At 40.9% G+C, this 19,748-nt stretch overlaps 3 non-coding genes and 1 pseudogene across 3 annotated transcripts; 3 read left to right on the top strand and 1 right to left on the bottom strand.

Moving 5' to 3' along the window:
• Nucleotides 1-17,047: 17,047 nt before the first annotated feature.
• On the top strand, nucleotides 17,048-17,230 carry LOC139531084 (U2 spliceosomal RNA). The gene has a single exon (XR_011666197.1). It is a non-coding gene; the product is annotated as a U2 spliceosomal RNA (small nuclear RNA).
• Nucleotides 17,231-18,787: 1,557 nt separating this feature from the next.
• On the top strand, nucleotides 18,788-18,882 carry LOC139531080 (U2 spliceosomal RNA; annotated as a pseudogene).
• Nucleotides 18,883-18,937: 55 nt separating this feature from the next.
• Nucleotides 18,938-19,120, top strand: LOC139531049 (U2 spliceosomal RNA). Its single transcript, XR_011666193.1, has one exon. It is a non-coding gene; the product is annotated as a U2 spliceosomal RNA (small nuclear RNA).
• A 370-nt stretch (nucleotides 19,121-19,490) lies between these two features.
• Nucleotides 19,491-19,678, bottom strand: LOC139531045 (U2 spliceosomal RNA). Its single transcript, XR_011666191.1, has one exon. It is a non-coding gene; the product is annotated as a U2 spliceosomal RNA (small nuclear RNA).
• Between the last annotated feature and the right edge of the window lie 70 nt (nucleotides 19,679-19,748).

Here is a 19,748-nt window from a genome sequence, read left to right as displayed (position 1 = left end):
AACCAACATGCTATAACCCTCAGCCATAAACCACTCTCTCTCTCAGCAATGATCTCTCAGCCTGCCTATGATCTCTCCGCCTGCCTATGAGCTCTCCGCCTGCCTATGAGCTCTCCGCCTGCCTATGAGCTCTCCGCCTGCCTATGAGCTCTCTCTTCCTGAAGAGAACACTGGCTTTTATATAGCTTCAGGTGGCAATTGTGATTAGAAACAGCTGTATCTTGACGAGGGGGCGGGGTCAGCTCTCCAATCATCAATTGGGGCCGACCAATCAGCTGCTTGGGGAGAATTAGGAAGCCATCTCCTGAAACACACACACTCAAATAGAAACTACAACACAGAAACTGGGGAACGTAACACTAGGCTCCCAGGTAGTGGAGGAGATGCCCACTACGAGTAATGGGGTACAGGAGGGGGTTCATGTGGAGCTAGGCTCCCAGGTAGTGGAGGAGATGCCTGGTATGAGTAATGGGGTACAGGAGGGGGTTCATGTGGAGCTAGGCTCTAAGGTAGTGGAGGAGATGCCTGGTATGAGTAATGGGGTACAGGAGGGGGTTCATGTGGAGCTAGGCTCTAAGGTAGTGGAGGAGATGCCTGGTATGAGTAATGGGGTACAGGAGGGGGTTCATGTGGAGCTAGGCTCTAAGGTAGTGGAGGAGATGCCTGGTATGAGTAATGGGGTACAGGAGGGGGTTCATGTGGAGCTCTAAGGTAGTGGAGGAGATGCCCACTACGAGTAATGGGGTACAGGAGGGGGTTCAGGTGGAGCTAGGCTCTAAGGTAATGGAGGAGATGCCCACTACGAGTAATGGGGTACAGGAGGGGGTTCACGTGGAGCTAGTCTCTAAGGTAGTGGAGGAGATGCCCACTACGAGTAATGGGGTACAGGAGGGGGTTCACGTGGAGCTAGTCTCTAAGGTAGTGGAGGAGATGCCCACTACGAGTAATGGGGTACAGGAGGGGGTTCAGGTGGAGCTAGGCTCTAAGGTAGTGGAGGAGATGCCCACTACGAGTAATGGGGTACAGGAGGGGGTTCAGTTGGAGCTAGTCTCCCAGGTAGTGGAGCAGATGCCTGGTACGAGTGATGGGGTGCAAGTGGGGAGTGTTGAGAGGGATGTGGTAGAGGGGAGTCAGTGGTCTGTGGCCTCAGTTGAGGAAGATCAGGATAAGGATATGGATATCTCTTTTGATAAGATAGCAGCTGGTGAAGACTCAATTTACAGTCTAGAAGAGGTAAATGGGTTCCTGGATCAGACTTTTGGGAAATCTGTGAAATTGGCAGATGTTTTTGATGTTGATAAGTTTGTGAGGTCAGCTGTGATGTTACAGAAGACGGTGGAGTTAGACCAGTTGAGTGAGAAGAAGCGGTTTCACTTGAGGACATGTGTTACTGCTGTCACAGCAGCTAAAGGTGGTGGGAAACGTGGTCAGGTTAAGAGAACATTAAAACAATGATGATGATCATGCCTCATAGGGTGTCTTTTCTCTTTGGTTTCTCTGTGGTTTCTTCTGCTTCTCCTTTCTATATGGAGGTACTAAGGGGAGGTTCTCTCAATATTAATGGGGGAAGGGACAGGAATAAGAGGGCTTGGGTATTAGAAGTAATAAAACAGAAAAGGCTTAATGTAGTTTTCCTACAGGAGACACATAGTGATGAGGACAATGAGGTTGACTGGGGTATGTGGTGGGAGGGGCAGCGTATACTCAGTCATGGTACTAATTTCAGTGCTGGGGAGGCCATCTTGTTTTCCTCGGGCTTAGGGGTGACATGTCCAGGGTCGGGTTTTATTGGTCAAGGTGGATGTTATGTTTTTTTATTTGTTATTTTGAAAGTGTATGCTCCTAATGAGGGTACAGAGCGTATTGCTGTATTTGATCAAATAAAGGAAACCTTAAAACAGTGGGACCAAGAGGGGTGTCTGGTTTTAGGGGGGAACTAGAACTGTACAGTAGATTTTACTGTTGATCACAACACTGAAGAACCTCATCTGCGGTCAGCTACTTGTCTGTCTGGTCTATTAACTGAGTTTGAGCTTTCTGATGTGTGGAGAGGAAGGAAGGCAACAGTTAGGCAGTACACATGGCTAAAAGTTAATGAAGGTGGTGTCAGTGCAGCAAGGTTAGACAGGTTGTATGTATCTGATCTCTACTGTAGTAGGGTTGGAAGGTTAGACAGGTTGTATGTATCTGATCTCTACTGTAGTAGGGTTGGAAGGCTAGACAGGTTGTATGTATCTGATCTCTACTGTAGTAGGGTTGGAAGGTTAGACAGGTTGTATGTATCTGATCTCTACTGTAGTAGGGTTGGAAGGTTAGACAGGTTGTATGTATCTGATCTCTACTGTAGTAGGGTTGGAAGGTTAGACAGGTTGTATGTATCTGATCTCTACTGTAGTAGGGTTGGAAGGTTAGACAGGTTGTATGTATCTGATCTCTACTGTAGTAGGGTTGGAAGGTTAGACAGGTTGTATGTATCTGATCTCTACTGTAGTAGGGTTGGAAGGTTAGACAGGTTGTATGTATCTGATCTCTACTGTAGTAGGGTTGGAAGGTTAGACAGGTTGTATGTATCTGATCTCTACTGTAGTAGGGTTGGAAGGTTAGACAGGTTGTATGTATCTGATCTCTACTGTAGTAGGGTTGGAAGGTTAGACAGGTTGTATGTATCTGATCTCTACTGTAGTAGGGTTGGAAGGTTAGACAGGTTGTATCTGATCACTACTGTAGTAGGATTGGAAGGTTAGACAGGTTGTATCTGATCACTACTGTAGTAGGGTTGGAAGGTGAGACAGGTTGTATCTGATCACTACTGTAGTAGGGTTGGAAGGTTAGACAGGTTGTATGTATCTGATCACTACTGTAGTAGGATTGGAAGGTTAGACAGGTTGTATCTGATCACTACTGTAGTAGGGTTGGAAGGTTAGACAGGTTGTATGTATCTGATCTCTACTGTAGTAGGGTTGGAAGGTTAGACAGGTTGTATGTATCTGATCTCTACTGTAGTAGGGTTGGAAGGTTAGACAGGTTGTATGTATCTGATCTCTACTGTAGTAGGGTTGGAAGGTTAGACAGGTTGTATGTATCTGATCTCTACTGTAGTAGGGTTGGAAGGTTAGACAGGTTGTATGTATCTGATCTCTACTGTAGTAGGGTTGGAAGGTGTGACATCACTCCTGAGGGTTTCTCTGATCACCACATTGTTACTGTTGATATTCACTTGTCCACGAAGGTCATCACCTTATTGGCATTTTAATGTTAAGTTGTTACATGATGTCATGTTTTGGGAGCGTGTAGTGGAGAAAGTGTGCGCCAGATGTAGTAGTAACATAAGCTAGCTGAACATTAAAAATAGACTTCTAAGACAATTGCACACACTAAGGATAGGGGAGAGCAGAACAAAGGGCAACTGGACACACTAATGCTAGAACAGACACATATAGTCTGACAAATTCCACTCAGGACACATACCAGAGACACGTAGGCGCCTAGGGAAATTGGACACCTAGATATATAGTCTGCTGATTCCCTTAAGTGCATGAGACTAGACATGTAGGCGCCTAAGAGAACAGCCACCATTATAAACTAATTGAAAGCAGATGGCGTTATAGGGCGTGAACAAGTAGGAAGCTTGAACTAAAGGATGATGGTGGGGAATGACTTCAGAAAGGAAACTTCATTTGCATAGGGGAGGGACATAATACTATGTGTGTATAAATATAGGAAATGGACTTCTGGGGGGTGTGTTCCGCGGGGTGTGTTCCGTGGGGACATGCCAGTGGGCTGTACAGTTGTAATAAAGAGCATGTTTGATTTTAAAAGTTCTGGTAAGCGTTGTATTTGAAAATGATTTTCCACGACATATTTGGCGAGCTGAGCCAGGAGGGACAGGGACTGAGGAATGGCGTTCAGGGCTGGAGATAGTTTCTTTGGACAATCTGGCAAACAAGGGTGGCCGCCCAACTAGACGGTAAGCAAGTTCTTACAATAGTTGAAATGTTTGTGTAAGATTGCTTCAGAGATACTGTCTCAGCGAGAGGAGCGCCACGTAAGTCTCTCTTTCAAATTTCCTAAAATGAAACCAGTAAATACAAAAGAACTTTTAAATTCAATGAATTTGCATGTATGTGTAATTTGGGGAATTGTATTAAATATAAATGTATGCGCATGTATAGAAAATGAGTGAATAGGCGATGTGAACTTTGCTTGTGTTAGGTGTTTAGCGGAGTGGGCATGCATGCGCTCGTTCTGATCAGACCGTTCGAATGTGTAGCTTAAATGATGCGCTTGTTTGCGCCATCTGGCTGAGATGGCTGGCTATAATGTGGGACAGCCCATACGGTAAAAACAGATAATGTAGGTAGAAAATCCTGTAATACCTCTTCAATAAAATTAGTAGAAGGAACGCTTGGACAGGTTACTTATGGATGCGGCTCTAAAAAGAGAGAGCTGCATAAATAAGTATGTAGGAAGCCACGATACCGCTCTTTAAAAAAGGAACATTTTTGAAGAGGTCTGCTTGGGTGGGATATTTACCGCAGAATGATCTGTGGATGGATATTTAGTAAATAAATACTTCATGGCTACCGCCCCAGAACGGGGGACTGAACGGATGAATATTTAGGACGCAGGAAAAACGTTAGCCCGATTGTGCGGCGTTCAACTGCAAAAGTAGCTTATAAATATTAGGTTGTAGGAAAAACGTTTGCCCGATTGTGCGGCGTTCAACTGCAAAAGTAGCTTATAAATATTAGGTTGTAGGAAAAACGTTTGCCCGATTGTGCGGCGTTCAACTGCAAAAGTAGCTTATACGGTCAAAGCATAAATCAGTAGTTAAATAAATATTTCATGGTTAACGCTCTGAAAGGAGGACTGTACGGATGAATATTTAGGACGTTTGCCCGATTGTGCGGCGTTCAAATGCAAAAGAAATCCTGCGAATAAAAAACCGCTCTGTCTAGCTAACAGGGTTTTGTAATTCAGTAGGTCACGCCACAATACTACTCTAAATAATAGAAGTAAAGATCAGTATTGGGGGGGTGAATAGAATATGAAGACAAGCTGATCCGATTAGACAGTAGTCTCGTCATATTGTAGAAATCCTAGAAGTCTAGGCTTATGTAGGAGGAAGTGAATTAAGTCAATAAAGAAAGACTGAGTTGTTTTGAGGTAAAAACAAAGGGATTGAATGAACGGATGAAACATAAAAGGATGAATGATAATGTTGTAAGAAATGAGTAGATCTGTGTAGAGATAGAACATTAGGAAGAAAGAAAGGATGGGTTGTGTGTGTGTGTAGGCAGAGCGTCCAGAAGAGGGAGCGCGCAGCCCTCCTGTGACAGAGTAGAAAGTTGAGGAAGGGTGCCTCTAACTATTGTATAGAGGAAGCGAGATTAAGGAACATCGAAGTAAAATAAGTTATAATCAAGGATAAAAACACTGACGTGATAAAGTAGTAAGCGACCATAGTAAAATTACTAAAAAGGTATCAAAATAAATAATGAATAAAAATAATTAAAGAGGAGTTAACCGAATAGTATAATATGAATAGAACAGTGTGGTAACAAAACAGAAAGTAGAATCGTTGATAAATTGAAATTGTACTATAAAGTTAAAAACGAATCTAGGTTAGTTAAGATAAATAGTGATAAATAGTGAAATTCAGGACAGATTAAGGATTCACGAACGGTGTAACAAAGGAAGAGGAAAAAACAGGCCGTCGATCACTCTGTGTCTACAGAAGCTACGGTCTAAAAATAGCCTGAAGGACAGAGACCAGAATATGAGAGGTTGGTTTCACTAAAACCGTGAATCAGGAATTAAACAGTAAAATGGGATAAAAGACAATGAAACAATAAGAATATAGAGAAGAGGTAAGAAAGTATAGACAAAATAAATAACTAAAGGTAAAAGTAAGACGTTAGATAGAGATCTTAATGGAACGGGCAGTGGACCTGTGTGGCTCAGTTGGTAGAGCATGGTGCTTACAAACGCCTGGGTTGAGGGTTCAATTCCCACGGGGGGACCAGGATGAATATGTATGAACTTTCCAATTTGTAAGTCGCTCTGGATAAGAGCATCTGCTAAATGACTTAAATGTAACGTAAATGTAATCTTAAAAATTGATTAGAACTGTAACAACAAACCAAATGAATAAATAATGATATCTGTAAAGGGAAAAAAACAGTGATATTTGAAGTACTGTACTAGAATAAGACATTAAGTCATCTGTAGTATTCAGAAATAATGTATGTACTGTATAGAGTAGGCTTCGATAAAAGAAATTAAGTGATGTGACAAATGAATTATTAATTGGAAAGGAGATTGGCTCTACCTCGGAAAAATAGTAAATAAAAGGTGTAGAAATACATGGGAGTATTTAGGAAAAATAAATAAATAAATAGTCGCATGGGACCAAAATGTGAAGCTCGATTTGTAGGCGTTCTGATGTCAACATTCTATCATCAGAAAATACATTGCGATGAGGTTGTGTGTGTGGTTCCTCTAGTCCTCGCAGACGTGCGGGTGATTGGCAGAACTATTGACAAGATCTAAGAACCAATAAGAAAATAGCTCTCTGTTCTGGATATAGGTATATCGGGTATGGGAAAATTAGTGTAATGTGACATTAGAACTTAGTGCGGTAGTAGGAAATGCCGCTATACAAGAGTTTATATCCTTGTCAAAATAACAAACAACTAATTGGTTTGAGGTTAGTGAGAATGGAATTTTTTACTTGGCGGTGTATAGTCTCTGAGCGAACAATGAGTGTTTCATAGAGATTACAGTTTATATGTGGTCAAGAAGAAGTATTAGATCACGTTTGACTTGACATCTAGTAGAGTAACGATGGAATTTTAATTGTTAGACATTATATACCACAATTCTCTGGAACTGTTAAAGACGCTTTAGAATAAAATCTATGGATAAGTAAAATTATTGGTTTGCTGACTAAAAGGTAACATTGTGAATATTAACGATATGTACACTTTCTTTTCCAGAAAGAATAAGAAAAAAAAAAAGGGTTTTTTAATCTTCTCTGGTCAACAATGTCATTGGAGACTGCATTACTGTGGAAAGCAGTTAATTAAAGTCAGACGCTTTAAAAATAAAAATATCTGGATAAGGCTAAAACATGGAGTTCTGGATGAGTGAGTCCAGTCCCTTTGCGATTATTGGCTTATGGTTCACTAGTAAGTACACCATGTACTGGGAATGAATATGCATTAGTAGATTTATTGGAAGGGTTTTTTCCAATTCAGTTTCAAATTGGGTATGCAAAAGGATGGACATGTTTTTGAAAAATGTATTTAAGTTGTTCCTAAAGAAAGGGGGAGTGGAAACATCTTAATGGTGTCAAAATGCCCTGAATCCTAGGAATTTCCTGTGAAAGACTGATCACCTTTTACTAGAAATTGTTGGAACAGGTGGGATTTACTTATAAAATGTTTAAGACACCAGACTCTATTCAAACTGTATAATTACTTTGAAAATCTATTATGTCCCTGGGAAAATTATGAAGAGTTGTACCCTTAAATTGAATAAGTTATTCAAATAGGTTTATTTTAATTTTTATTTTTGATATAACATGGGTTCATAGGTAAAACTATCAGTTCCTTGGGGTTATGGTCTTTGGGTAAATACACAAATGTGTTTTGTTCATTATGCATATAAAAAGTGTTGAAAGTTATTTCAAAGAGTTTATTGGAGTGTGGGTTTCTGTAAGGGTTTTGTTGATAAATACATCATCTGTAATTCATCTGAGAGAACACTGGTGGAATAAGGGAGTTATCATAAGAAGGTGACGTCAGAATGCTTTAAGGCATGGGAGAGAATATCACCACAAGTGGGTGTGGAGATCAAACCCACCCTAACCGACTGAACAGTGAGGGACAACTGTGTCTGATGACCTGTGAACTGTATCTAAAAAAAGACATGCTGAAATGATATGGGTCAGGGAGAGTAATGACTTAAAGGAATTGGGGTACTGATCTTTTTATTATCAGGCCACAAATGAGAGAAAAACTGAGACAAAGGGGCTATTGGAAAATAGATAATACTGGTATTTAAAGTGTTTAGTATAAATGTTAATTATTAAAGGGATGTTGTGTATTGAATAGATAAGGTCAAATTTGAGTTAAAGTAAACACTAAGGACTGTTATCCTGAATATTGGGTTGGAAAATGTATTTAAGAAATAACTGTTTAGTTATTTAGATATAGAACTGTTTAAATTTAATAGGCCTAGGGAAGCTCTGGAAACTAATCCTGAGACAAGGTGGTTGACAAAACTTACAGAATATTAGATTACAGGTTTTTTTTTTTTTTTTTTTTTTTTTTGTTTTATAATGCCATTGGAATTGTAATGATAAAATATAATAATATAAGTAATTGAATAAAAAGGTAGTCTGTTGTGCGATGATACCCAAGAATGAAGAAGAAAGAGACCAATAATAACATGGGCATAGAATGAAACAGATGGACGTTTTCTCCAGGTTTAATTACATTACAAATAGTGGAAATTTATTGCAAATGTGTAATTATTATTAAAAAAATATATATTTTTTTTCTCTTTTTCTCGTTTGGTCAATTTATTTTTGTTTTGAGGAACATAAGGTTGTGTATATGTTCCTGAGGAGGGACTGATACTGATATAAATGATATATAAATTGACTTAAGGATGTTTTAAGTATGTATCAAACAATGGCTGTTATGGGTTAGGGGACTCATAAATGAAGGTAATGATAGTGAAGGGGTGTTATTTCTAGAAACTATGTATAATAATAGAGATAATTCACAGAAAAGGAAAGACAGCTGGCTGTGTAAAATATAGGGACAATTCTAAAGTAAATAGAACAATTCACATATCTAAAGATATGGTAAAAAGAATAAGTGGTGGCATTTTGAACACTAGAGCAAAAGTTTAAGAAACTTATTACTTAGTTTTGATAGGATTGGATATTAATCCAACTGGAAGACATTTGACTGATTACATGTTATTGTACAGCAGTTGATGTAGGGAACATCATTTGACTATCATTGAATATTTCTGTGGCAGGAGGCCAGGTATTTGAGGCAGAATGGTTACATAGGGCTGTTATTAAAAATTAAGATTTAGTGATCTTGCTAATGTTGTCAGGGAATAACCCATGTGTTAGTGTGTATGTCCTCAGGAAAAAACAGCCAGAAATGGAAGGGCTTGGGCTGCATTCTGGAGACTGAGTGTACATCAAGATACACCAGGCTGGTGGTATACTTCTTACAACACTGCAGTGGTAAAGTTCTTTATGTCTCTCTTTGGTGGGTGCATAAGTCTCACGAGAAGTAAGGTCCAGCTGAATAATGGGTGAGCTTGAAAACACCATGACAGAGGATGTGGAATCAGAGAGAGAAAGAGAGAGAGATTAGATTCCACTATAGACATACTGGGTTGAGTTTGGAGGCTACTTGTTTTATTTTTAATACATCATGTGAAAGAGAATGGATGATAGGATATTATACTCTAAACAAACATGTTAAAGGGATTGATATGAAAGCATATACAGTGTTGAATTAATTCAAGAAGAGAGAATGTTAATTGTAGGTTATGCACATGATTATCAGTTGAAATGGAGTAGATGGGAAACTAAGTAAAAATGACATGATTTGGGAACACCTCTCAGAACCTGTGGCCGAAAGGGGAAGACTGGGTGGAAGCATGAGGAAGCTTTTTAGGGCTTTTATTTTTGTGGAGTCCAGCAGAAAAGTATCCCGGAGGCATAGAGTCAGGTAAAGAGAGAGTGGGAATTGTCATGGTCTCAGATTTCAGTTTGCATGAATATATTTATGCATAACACATAACATTGTCAATGTTGTTATGTTTTGTCTGTTGTTTTCCAAGTCTTATGTTTAGGAAACCAGAAGGAGAGGGGTTCGCCAGCTTCAGCTGGAATGTCTGTTTGTTGTGTGATGAGTGATGGAAGTAAGAGGATGTATGGTGCAATCTTAGAACAGAGGCCATAAGTCTCTAAGTATGAATGCTTCACAGAAAGTAGGCAGAAACCTGAACCAGGATGAGAGGTTCTGCGTCTGATGATCCAAGGGGACCAGAAGGACCTCTCCCAGTGATACCAGGAGATCTAGTCCATGTTGGAGGGATCCGGAGGAAGTGGGATCAACCGAGGAGAGATGGACCCTATGAGGTGGCCAAAGCAACAAGAACGGCCGTCCAAGTGAAAAGAAGCCAGACGTGGTACCATCTGAACCACTGCAGCTGAGTCCCAACAGAGAGAAGGATACAACCACATAGAGATGAGGACACAGAGGATGCTGATTCACCAGGAGGGAGCCTGGAGGGAGCAGGAGCAGCGGAAACGATTGAGATGCCAGGGAGGAGCCAAGAAAACAGTAAATCAAGTGAAAGCCAAAATATGACACGTGCACCGACTAATGCACCCAGAAGAGGAGGAGAGGCCTCACAAGGAACAGAATAAGAACGTTTCTTTCCTAAAATTGAAACCCTTCCAGATGGAAGCTAAGTCCGGCCTGAGGAGGGAGCTTCAGGTGAAGAAAGAGGAGGAAAAGTCCCGCAAGCTGAAGAAAATGGGGATTACCCCACAATTGACTTTTAAACTTTTGAATGGCCTCCTTTACAGACAATTGATGTTAGAACAACAAAAGAATAATGACATTGACATAACAGAAGCAACAGTGAATGCTAGTATAGAAACAACAGACTAATGCACAATCAAGATGTATGGTGGGAGCAGGAAGAGAAGAATGGAATCAGCCGAACAATCCAAAAAGACTGACAAGGTTAGAATCTATGTTCCACCTCAATGTATAACAGAAGCAGGAGAACTGAAGTCTATCTCAATCATAAGGATCAAACCCTTATCGGAGATTGCACTCTGTGGATGGACACATCACCAAACAAAGGGAGAAGTCGTTTGGGACCCGAAAGGATGTGACCTGACATGAATCAAAGAAAAAGACGAGTAGGTGCTCATCATGAGCAAGATTGAACCAGTGGAAGGTGAAGACCTACCCCTGCACCTGAACAGGAAGAACCTGTGACAACAACAAGGGTGGCGGCTGCTGTGACGACCACAGTAGCTACCACTAGATGACATCGACTGCCCCTACCAAGCAGACCACCGTGCCAACAAAGCAACCTGAGACATCAGTCAGGAGAGTTTTTTACTGACATTTGGAACTTTCTGATAAACTCTAATGATCTACCTCAAGATAAGAACATTGAAAAAGCGACAGAATTAGATATATTAGAACCACTCAAGGACAGCACACGAGAAGAAGTAGTGAAGAACGAGTGGTCCAAATGGGCTAAGTATATGACAAACAAACACAGAATGGACAATTGTATTTTGTGTAGAAAATCACATTTGTCTGATCTTTTAATAGTTTCTGAACTGTCATTTAAAAACTGTGTAAGTTGGAAAAAGGACCATTGTACCAATAGAAAGTATTCTATTCCCTTGTGTGACATAGAATATAGGATTGCTCTGGGTAAGCACTAGGGGTAAAACTATGTTGAATAAGACCATGTTGGGAGACAATGATTGTGATGCCTATAACATTAGGACTGAATTAACTGTACCTCAATTAGACAGAGGTACCGTGATTGAAGGAAAATATGAATGTTTTTACAGACACCACACCGAAGGAATTGATGTAGGAAACACCACAGTAGAAGTGATACTATTTGGGTGTTAGAGAATGTGGGAGTTCGTAAAAGTAATGATAAAGGGTTGATTATGAATAGAAAAGGGTTGTGTGGTCACATAACTCAGGTTGCACCGTCTCTCACTATGCTAAAGAATCAAGACAGAGGTATTGCGGATAATTTCTGGATGTGTGGAAAAAACAAATTGTTGAATGTATTGCCTAATGAATGGATTGGTCTTTGTGTCTTAGTTAGAACAATTCAACAGGTTACCATTATTAAATCACCCCACGATGACTCTGTTAATTCTAGAGTTAAAAGGAAGTATGAGGAAGACCCTGAGGTATACCTTGATGCAATTGGCCAGCCTAGAGGTGTACCTCGAGAGTTCAAGGCAAGAGATGAAGTTAAATCAGGATTTGAATCTATGTTTTTGTGGATGACACCAAATAAAAATTTAGAGTGGATTAATTATATATATTATAACCAACAGATGTTCATTAACTATACTGATTCGGCTCCAACGGCGTTGGGGGAACAGGTACAGGCTACCAGTAAAATGACTTGGCGAAATAGACAGGCTCTCCATTGGCTCTTAGCGGAGAAGGGTGGAGTTTGTGTCATGTTTGGGGATGACTGTTGCACCTTTATTCCCAATATTGCTATGGACAAACTCAAAGGATTATGAGCAGAAGTAAAGGCTAATACTGGTTTAGACTCCCTTGTATGGGATTGGTTAGTCCTAGCGTTAGGAAAGTGGGGAGCCATGTTTGCTAGGATGGCCATCGTGTTGGAAGGAGGGTTATTGACTCTGGGTATTGTAGTTTGTTGTGTTATACCCCTGGTAAAGTTAATTGTGGTTCAGACAACAGTTAAACAGATGTCTGTAATGAGAGATGACTCTCCTGTGGTGATTAATTTTGTACCGGGAAGCCCAGGCAATTATACCAATAAGTATGGAAAGCCTTGCAATGCGGTTGGAGGACCTCTTGACTGCCCCTTTGGTAATCCTAACTGTCTCTATGAAGTGATTGGGGGGTTGGTCATGCGTGTCACGATTTTCGTAAGGATGATTTCCATGTACAGTGGGGAGAACAAGTATTTGATACACTGACGATTTTGCAGGTTTTCCTACTTACAAAGCATGTAGAGGTCTGTAATTTTTATCATAGGTACACTTCAACTGTGAGAGAAGGAATCTAAAACAAAAATCCAGAAAATCACATTGTATGATTTTTAAGTAATTTATTTGCATTTTATTGCATGACATAAGTATTTGATACATCAGAAAAGCAGAACTTAATATTTGGTACAGAAACCTTAGTTTGCAATTACAGAGATCATACGTTTCCTGTAGTTCTTGACCAGGTTTGCACACACTGCAGCAGGGATTTTGGCCCACTCCTCCATACAGACCTTCTCCAGATCCTTCAGGTTTCGGGGCTGTCGCTGGGCAATACGGACTTTCGGCTCCCTCCAAAGATTTTCTATTGGGTTCAGGTCTGGAGACTGGCAAGGCCACTCCAGGACCTTGAGATGCTTCTTACGGAGCCACTCCTTAGTTGCCCTGGCTGTGTGTTTCGGGTCGTTGTCATGCTGGAAGACCCAGCCACGACCCATCTTCAATGCTCTTACTGAGGGAAGGAGGTTGTTGGTCAAGATCTCGCGATACATGGCCCCATCCATCCTCCCCTCAATACGGTGCAGTCGTCCTGTCCCCTTTGCAGAAAAGCATCCCCAAAGAATGATGTTTCCACCTCCATGCTTCACGGTTGGGATGGTGTTCATGGGGTTGTACTCATCCTTCTTCTTCCTCCAAACACGGCGAGTGGAGTTTAGACCAAAAAGCTCTATTTTTGTCTCATCAGACCACATGACCTTCTCCCATTCCTCCTCTGGATCATCCAGATGGTCATTGGCAAACTTCAGACGGGCCTGGACATGCGCTGGCTTGAGCAGGGGGACCTTGCGTGCGCTGCAGGATTTTAATCCATGACGGCGTAGTGTGTTACTAATGGTTTTCTTTGAGACTGTGGTCCCAGCTCTCTTCAGGTCATTGACCAGGTCCTGCCGTGTAGTTCTGGGCTGATCCCTCACATTCCTCATGATCATTGATGCCCCACGAGGTGAGATCTTGCATGGAGCCCCAGACCGAGGGTGATTGACCGTCATCTTGAACTTCTTCCATTTTCTAATAATTGTGCCAACAGTTGTTGCCTTCTCACCAAGCTGCTTGCCTATTGTCCTGTAGCCCATCCCAGCCTTGTACAGGTCTACAATTTATCCCTGATGTCCTTACACAGCTCTCTGGTCTTGGCCATTGTGGAGAGGTTGGAGTCTGTTTGATTGAGTGTGTGGACAGGTGTCTTTTATACAGGTAACGAGTTCAAACAGGTGCAGTTAATACAGGTAATGAGTGGAGAACAGGAGGGCTTCTTAAAGAAAAACTAACAGGTCTGTGAGAGCCGGAATTCTTACTGGTTGGTAGGTGATCAAATACTTATGTCATGCAATAAAATGCAAATGAATTACTTAAAAATCATACAATGTGATTTTCTGGATTTTTGTTTTAGATTCCGTCTCTCACAGTTGAAGTGTACCTATGATAAAAATGACAGACCTCTACATGCTTTGTAAGTAGGAAAACCTGCAAAATCGGCAGTGTATCAAATACTTGTTCTCCCCACTGTATATGTTCAATTACCCAGTTCAGATATATGTTTACTTATACATGTCCACAAAAAGTGTCATTTGCGTCACTATTGCAAGTGGTGTACAAAAATTCATGAGGATGGTCATAACCATCACCCAGAACCTTTTTTCTGTGCCATGTGTTAAAGAGGAGATTGTCTTATTTGTAAGGATGTTGTTGAACTGTTTGGTCTAGTTAGGTTTTCTTTAATGTTTCTGATTGAATCTTTTACTCTTATGAATATTGGAGATGTTTGGTCTAGTTGGTTTATATGCTTCACTTTGTTTTTATTTTTTGTATTTTCTTGTTTATCATAGGTTTTTTCATTTACTATCCCATAGTCTTATTTGTATCATTTATGTGGCTTAATAGCCCCAGAGGGGGGATTGTAGTAGTAACATAAGCTAGCTGAACATTAAAAATAGACTTCTAAGACAATTGCACACACTAAGGATAGGGGAGAGCAGAACAAAGGGCAACTGGACACACTAATGCTAGAACAGACACATATAGTCTGACAAATTCCACTCAGGACACATACCAGAGACACGTAGGCGCCTAGGGAAATTGGACACCTAGATATATAGTCTGCTGATTCCCTTAAGTGCATGAGACTAGACATGTAGGCGCCTAAGAGAACAGCCACCATTATAAACTAATTGAAAGCAGATGGCGTTATAGGGCGTGAACAAGTAGGAAGCTTGAACTAAAGGATGATGGTGGGGAATGACTTCAGAAAGGAAACTTCATTTGCATAGGGGAGGGACATAATACTATGTGTGTATAAATATAGGAAATGGACTTCTGGGGGGTGTGTTCCGCGGGGTGTGTTCCGCGGGGACATGCCAGTGGGCTGTACAGTTGTAATAAAGAGCATGTTTGATTTTAAAAGTTCTGGTAAGCGTTGTATTTGAAAATGATTTTCCACGACACAGACTGTCAAGGTGGAAATGGGTGCCGCCCCAGCTGTCTTATAGGGGAAGGGTACTGGTAGCTAATAATCTTGCTGCCTCTACCTTGTGGCACAGACTAATGATTTTACAGCCGTCTGATACAAGAGCTTCAGAGGACCCTTGTCAATTTCTTCTGGTCTGGACAACACTGGATTAAAGCTGCAGCCCTGCACCTGCCACTGCACGAGGGTGGGCAAGGCCTGGTGGACATTTCTTCCAGGATCGTGGCTTTCCGGCTTCAAGCAGCCCAGAGACTGTTGTACAGTGACAGTTCTAGCTGTGTCGACACAGCCGACACGTTGATGAGGAGAGCGGGCTGTTTGGGCTTAGACAAGCACCTTTTCCTCTTAAAGCTGGAGGGGGGTGAGTTGCCTGGCCTGACTCCATTTTATGAGTCTGTTATCCCGGCTTGGAGAGTCCTTGTCAAGTCCCGTAAGGCCGGCACGCCACCAGGGATGTGGCTTTTTGAAGAGCCTCTTTTTCACAAACTGCCTATTGATAAGAGGACAGCTGACCTCCAATGGAGGATTATACATGGAGCCATAGCCACCAATATGCATCTGGTACACCTGGATCCTACTGTTGGGGAAGGGTGTCCATTCTGTGCTGACTGAAACTCTGGCACGTCTGTTCTTACAGTGTCCCAGGCTGGTCGGGATGATTGACCTGATCACTAATTGGTTCTCAGCTTTGGGAGAGGTTTTCTCTTCCCAACTGTTTATATTTGGGCTAAAGTACAGGTTTACTCAAAGGGGTGTAGTTATTTTGCTTAATTTTGTGTTAGGGGGCAGCTAAATGAGCAATATGGAAGACCCGAAAGAACAGTATTCGGGGACAGGGGTCTGTGGATGTGGTGGGAATGTTGGCAGCCAGACTGAGGGTTGAGTTTGCCTATTATAAACTGGTTAACACTATTGATCTGTTTATGAGTATATGGGGTATTCAGAGGCTGTTGTGTTTAGTTACTGTGGAGGAGGATTTGGTGTCGTGTTTTTAATTGATGTGTAACTTTGGTTTTGTATGAGTGTTTAATGTGTTGTGGGTTCCCAGACCCTCTCTCTCTCTCTCTCTCTGTGTGTGTGTACCACCAATATAAATATCAAACAGATACCAAACATAAGCAACTATAAGGAAGAGAAGAGTAACTGCAGTGAAATAAGCCAGGGACCTGTGGAAAGAAGCCCCCTGATCTCCCTGTGTCCGCCAGCAGGGGAGGACACAACACCTGAGCTCGTGCTGTATGGGGTGGACCGAAGGCCGATTCCACCGAGCTCTGGCTCACCCTCAGGTGAGACACACTGTGGTCCTCTGACAACTTGTTGGTAGGGAAACGGGTGGAGACCCCCCACCAGGCAGTGGCCTTGAGAGCCACGGAAAACCTGAGGTGGTATGGACAAAATAGTCTCGACCCCAGACAAAGTATCACCCACAACATCTAAGGTCCCGGCAGCCACCCTTCACCCCGTTCCTGCACAAAGGAGAGAAGACCGCTTTTTTAATGAAGGGACTTTTAAACTGTTTTACATGTCTTAAAATGGTATACTCTTGTTTCAATTATATGTGCACATTTGAAATGGCTTTTACAGATTGGATATTTTTAAAAGTACTTATTTCTTAGGTTGTTTTAATAACATGTACTTTTAACATATGTTTCAAGGCAGTTTTTTATGCATATTATGTCATTTTAAAGTGTACAAATTATTATGTAAAACCATGAGCTATTTTAAGAAACCCTGTGGCAATAACCATTTTTCCTAAATAAAATAAAAATCTGTTCTTATCAGTTTAATATCTGATATGTCCACTATCTGGGGACCATATATTAAATAGATTTTTCCACAGTGACGTAGGTTATACATAGCTGTGCCATTATTCAGAATTCTGATTGTGTGCCATCATAATTCGCGTGTATGAAAGTTGAAGCCCCAAGCTTATAGGCTTCTGTAGGGCTAAACCTAAACCTAAACCTAAACCTACTAAACCTGCTGAGCTGAAAACATGCCCCAAGCTATAGGCTTCTGTAGGGCTAAACCTAAACCTAAACCTACTAAACCTAAACCTACTAAACCTAAACCTACTAAACCTAAACCTACTAAACCTAAACCTACTAAACCTAAACCTAAACCTACTAAACCTAAACCTACTAAACCTAAACCTACTAAACCTAAACCTACTAAACCTACTAAACCTAAACCTACTAAACCTAAACCTAAACCTACTAAACCTGCCGAGCTGAAAACATGCGCTTTAGAAGGTTTTGATTATATGACCAGGCTTTTATTTTACAATTTGTATCAGCAACGATCTGGAGCCATCCGTCAGTAATACCCACATACATTTATTTTAGCGATCATTTTGGACGTGTAGCCTATTGTAATCATTATGGAACTATGTAGCAGGTTAAACCTGGAGCCTGACGCACGGGTTCACGAAGACTGGACCGCTGCCATACAAGTCCACGATTAGTGAGAATTAAAGTAGATTTATTGGACTATAGTTCAACCACTGTTGGACACTTATTCTCCACATTCCAATATTTCATGGATTGAACTTCAATATGGCAACTTTCAGTGTGAATCAAACCAGTGCACGTTTTATTCATCAATATACATTATTTCGTGAGTAGATAGATGCTCTCCAACCCAAAAGGCCTAATGGTGTTTTATGTGCATGATGTGTTTGTTGTAGTGACTGAGTAAACCTAATTGTAATAGTATTCCTCAAAAGTGCCATGTTTGCAAAAGTTTATTGTGCTGAGCACACATTTAGGCAGCTAGGACCACAGGCCCGGGACCACTCCGTAGGCCACGCTGTCGGTCTAGCTCTCACTGCAGTCCAGTGCCATGGACATCGTTGAAGTTGGGCCTCTAGTAATTTAGGAGGGCAACTTTATAAAGGCCTCCTCACAATGGCCTTATCATACAAGTCTCTATAGACAGATTTAAAAATACATAGGCTATTTTTGCGTTGATGATGTATGTATTGAAGTCAAGTGGTTCAACATTCAAGTGTATTTTATTGACAACATAGAACAGCTTGTACAAGGCGACGGTCGGTGGAAGTCTGGCGCCACCAAGTGGACAATTATTTTAGTTCCCTTGTGGCATCAACGCTTCCTGAGCGATTTTGTTAAAGATCAAATGTTATGTCAATATTATTATGTGCAAATTGTTTCTCCCACCCGTATTTGATAGACTATTATTCCAATTTAGCTGTAAATCTGGTTTTAACTCAATAAGGATTTGTCTAGTTTCCGATTGGAGGGTTGATGACCGCGTGACTTTGTATCCTACCAATGTGTTACTTTGTATCAGTGAAAAGTGTCTTTTCCGGACGTTGATCAAATCCCGATCTATGCCACCATTTTTTAACAGCATCATAATGTTTGATATTTGATGTAAAGTTTACAGAGCTCATTTTGCTGTAAGCGTTTCCGGATTTGACGTGTCTGAGAACGGCACCTTCCTCCCGAAAGCATTGCGGTATCGCTTCTCGGCCTTTTGGCTAAGATCAAGTGTAGTATCTGTTCTTATTGTTATATTGTTACACTACTTTTGGATACTGTTTTTATGAATCGATGTAATGTAATGCACTGATTTTGTAATTGTATTTTAATGAGAAATGAAAATAAAAAATATTTTTCCAAAAAAAAAAAAAAAAAAAATCTGTTCTTATCAGTTTAATATCTGATACGTCCCCTATCTGGGGACCATATATTAAATTGATTTTTGGAATAGGGAGATGGAATAGGGGCTTGCTCCGTCCACTCCACGCATCGACCTGGTATTGCAGTACCTCCAGGAACGGTGCACCCCCTGCCGTTGTAAAGAAAAAGCAGACGAAGCCAACCGGATGGTTGTTTTATTATAATCATGATGGATATTGCGTTTGGGCAGGTCTATGTCAATGATGCCTAGATAGTGGTGGTCAACCCAATTATATCGAAACAAATTCAAATACTTTTTGATACTTTTATAACGTTTTTTATGTGTATAAAACGATGTACAAAAAATATACATGAGCTGTTTTTAAAGGAAATGCAACTATTAAACATCCAAAATAATAATGTTCTTATTTGCTCTGGGAAAGCCGCCAGGGACCTGTGAAAGAAAGCAGGTCCTGATCTCTGTTCAAATGAAATCCTCAATCTATTCAGTTGACTTCGTCTGCTTTTTCGTTACAACGGCAGGGGGTGCACCGTTCCTGGAGGTACTGCAATACCAGGTCGATGCGTGGAGTGGACGGAGCAAGCCCCTATTCCATCTCCCTATTCCAAAAATCAATTTAATATATGGTCCCCAGATAGGGGACGTATCAGATATTAAACTGATAAGAACAGATTTTTTTATTTTTATTTTTTTTTGGAAAAAGATTTTTTATTTTCATTTCTCATTAAAATGCAATTACAAAATCAGTGCATTACATTACATCGATTCATAAAAACA

The sequence above is a fragment of the Salvelinus alpinus genome, chromosome 9 (assembly GCF_045679555.1).
Source record: "Salvelinus alpinus chromosome 9, SLU_Salpinus.1, whole genome shotgun sequence".
NCBI classification, from domain to species: Eukaryota; Metazoa; Chordata; class Actinopteri; order Salmoniformes; family Salmonidae; genus Salvelinus; species Salvelinus alpinus.
This window is presented reverse-complemented; position numbering and strand designations above follow the sequence as displayed.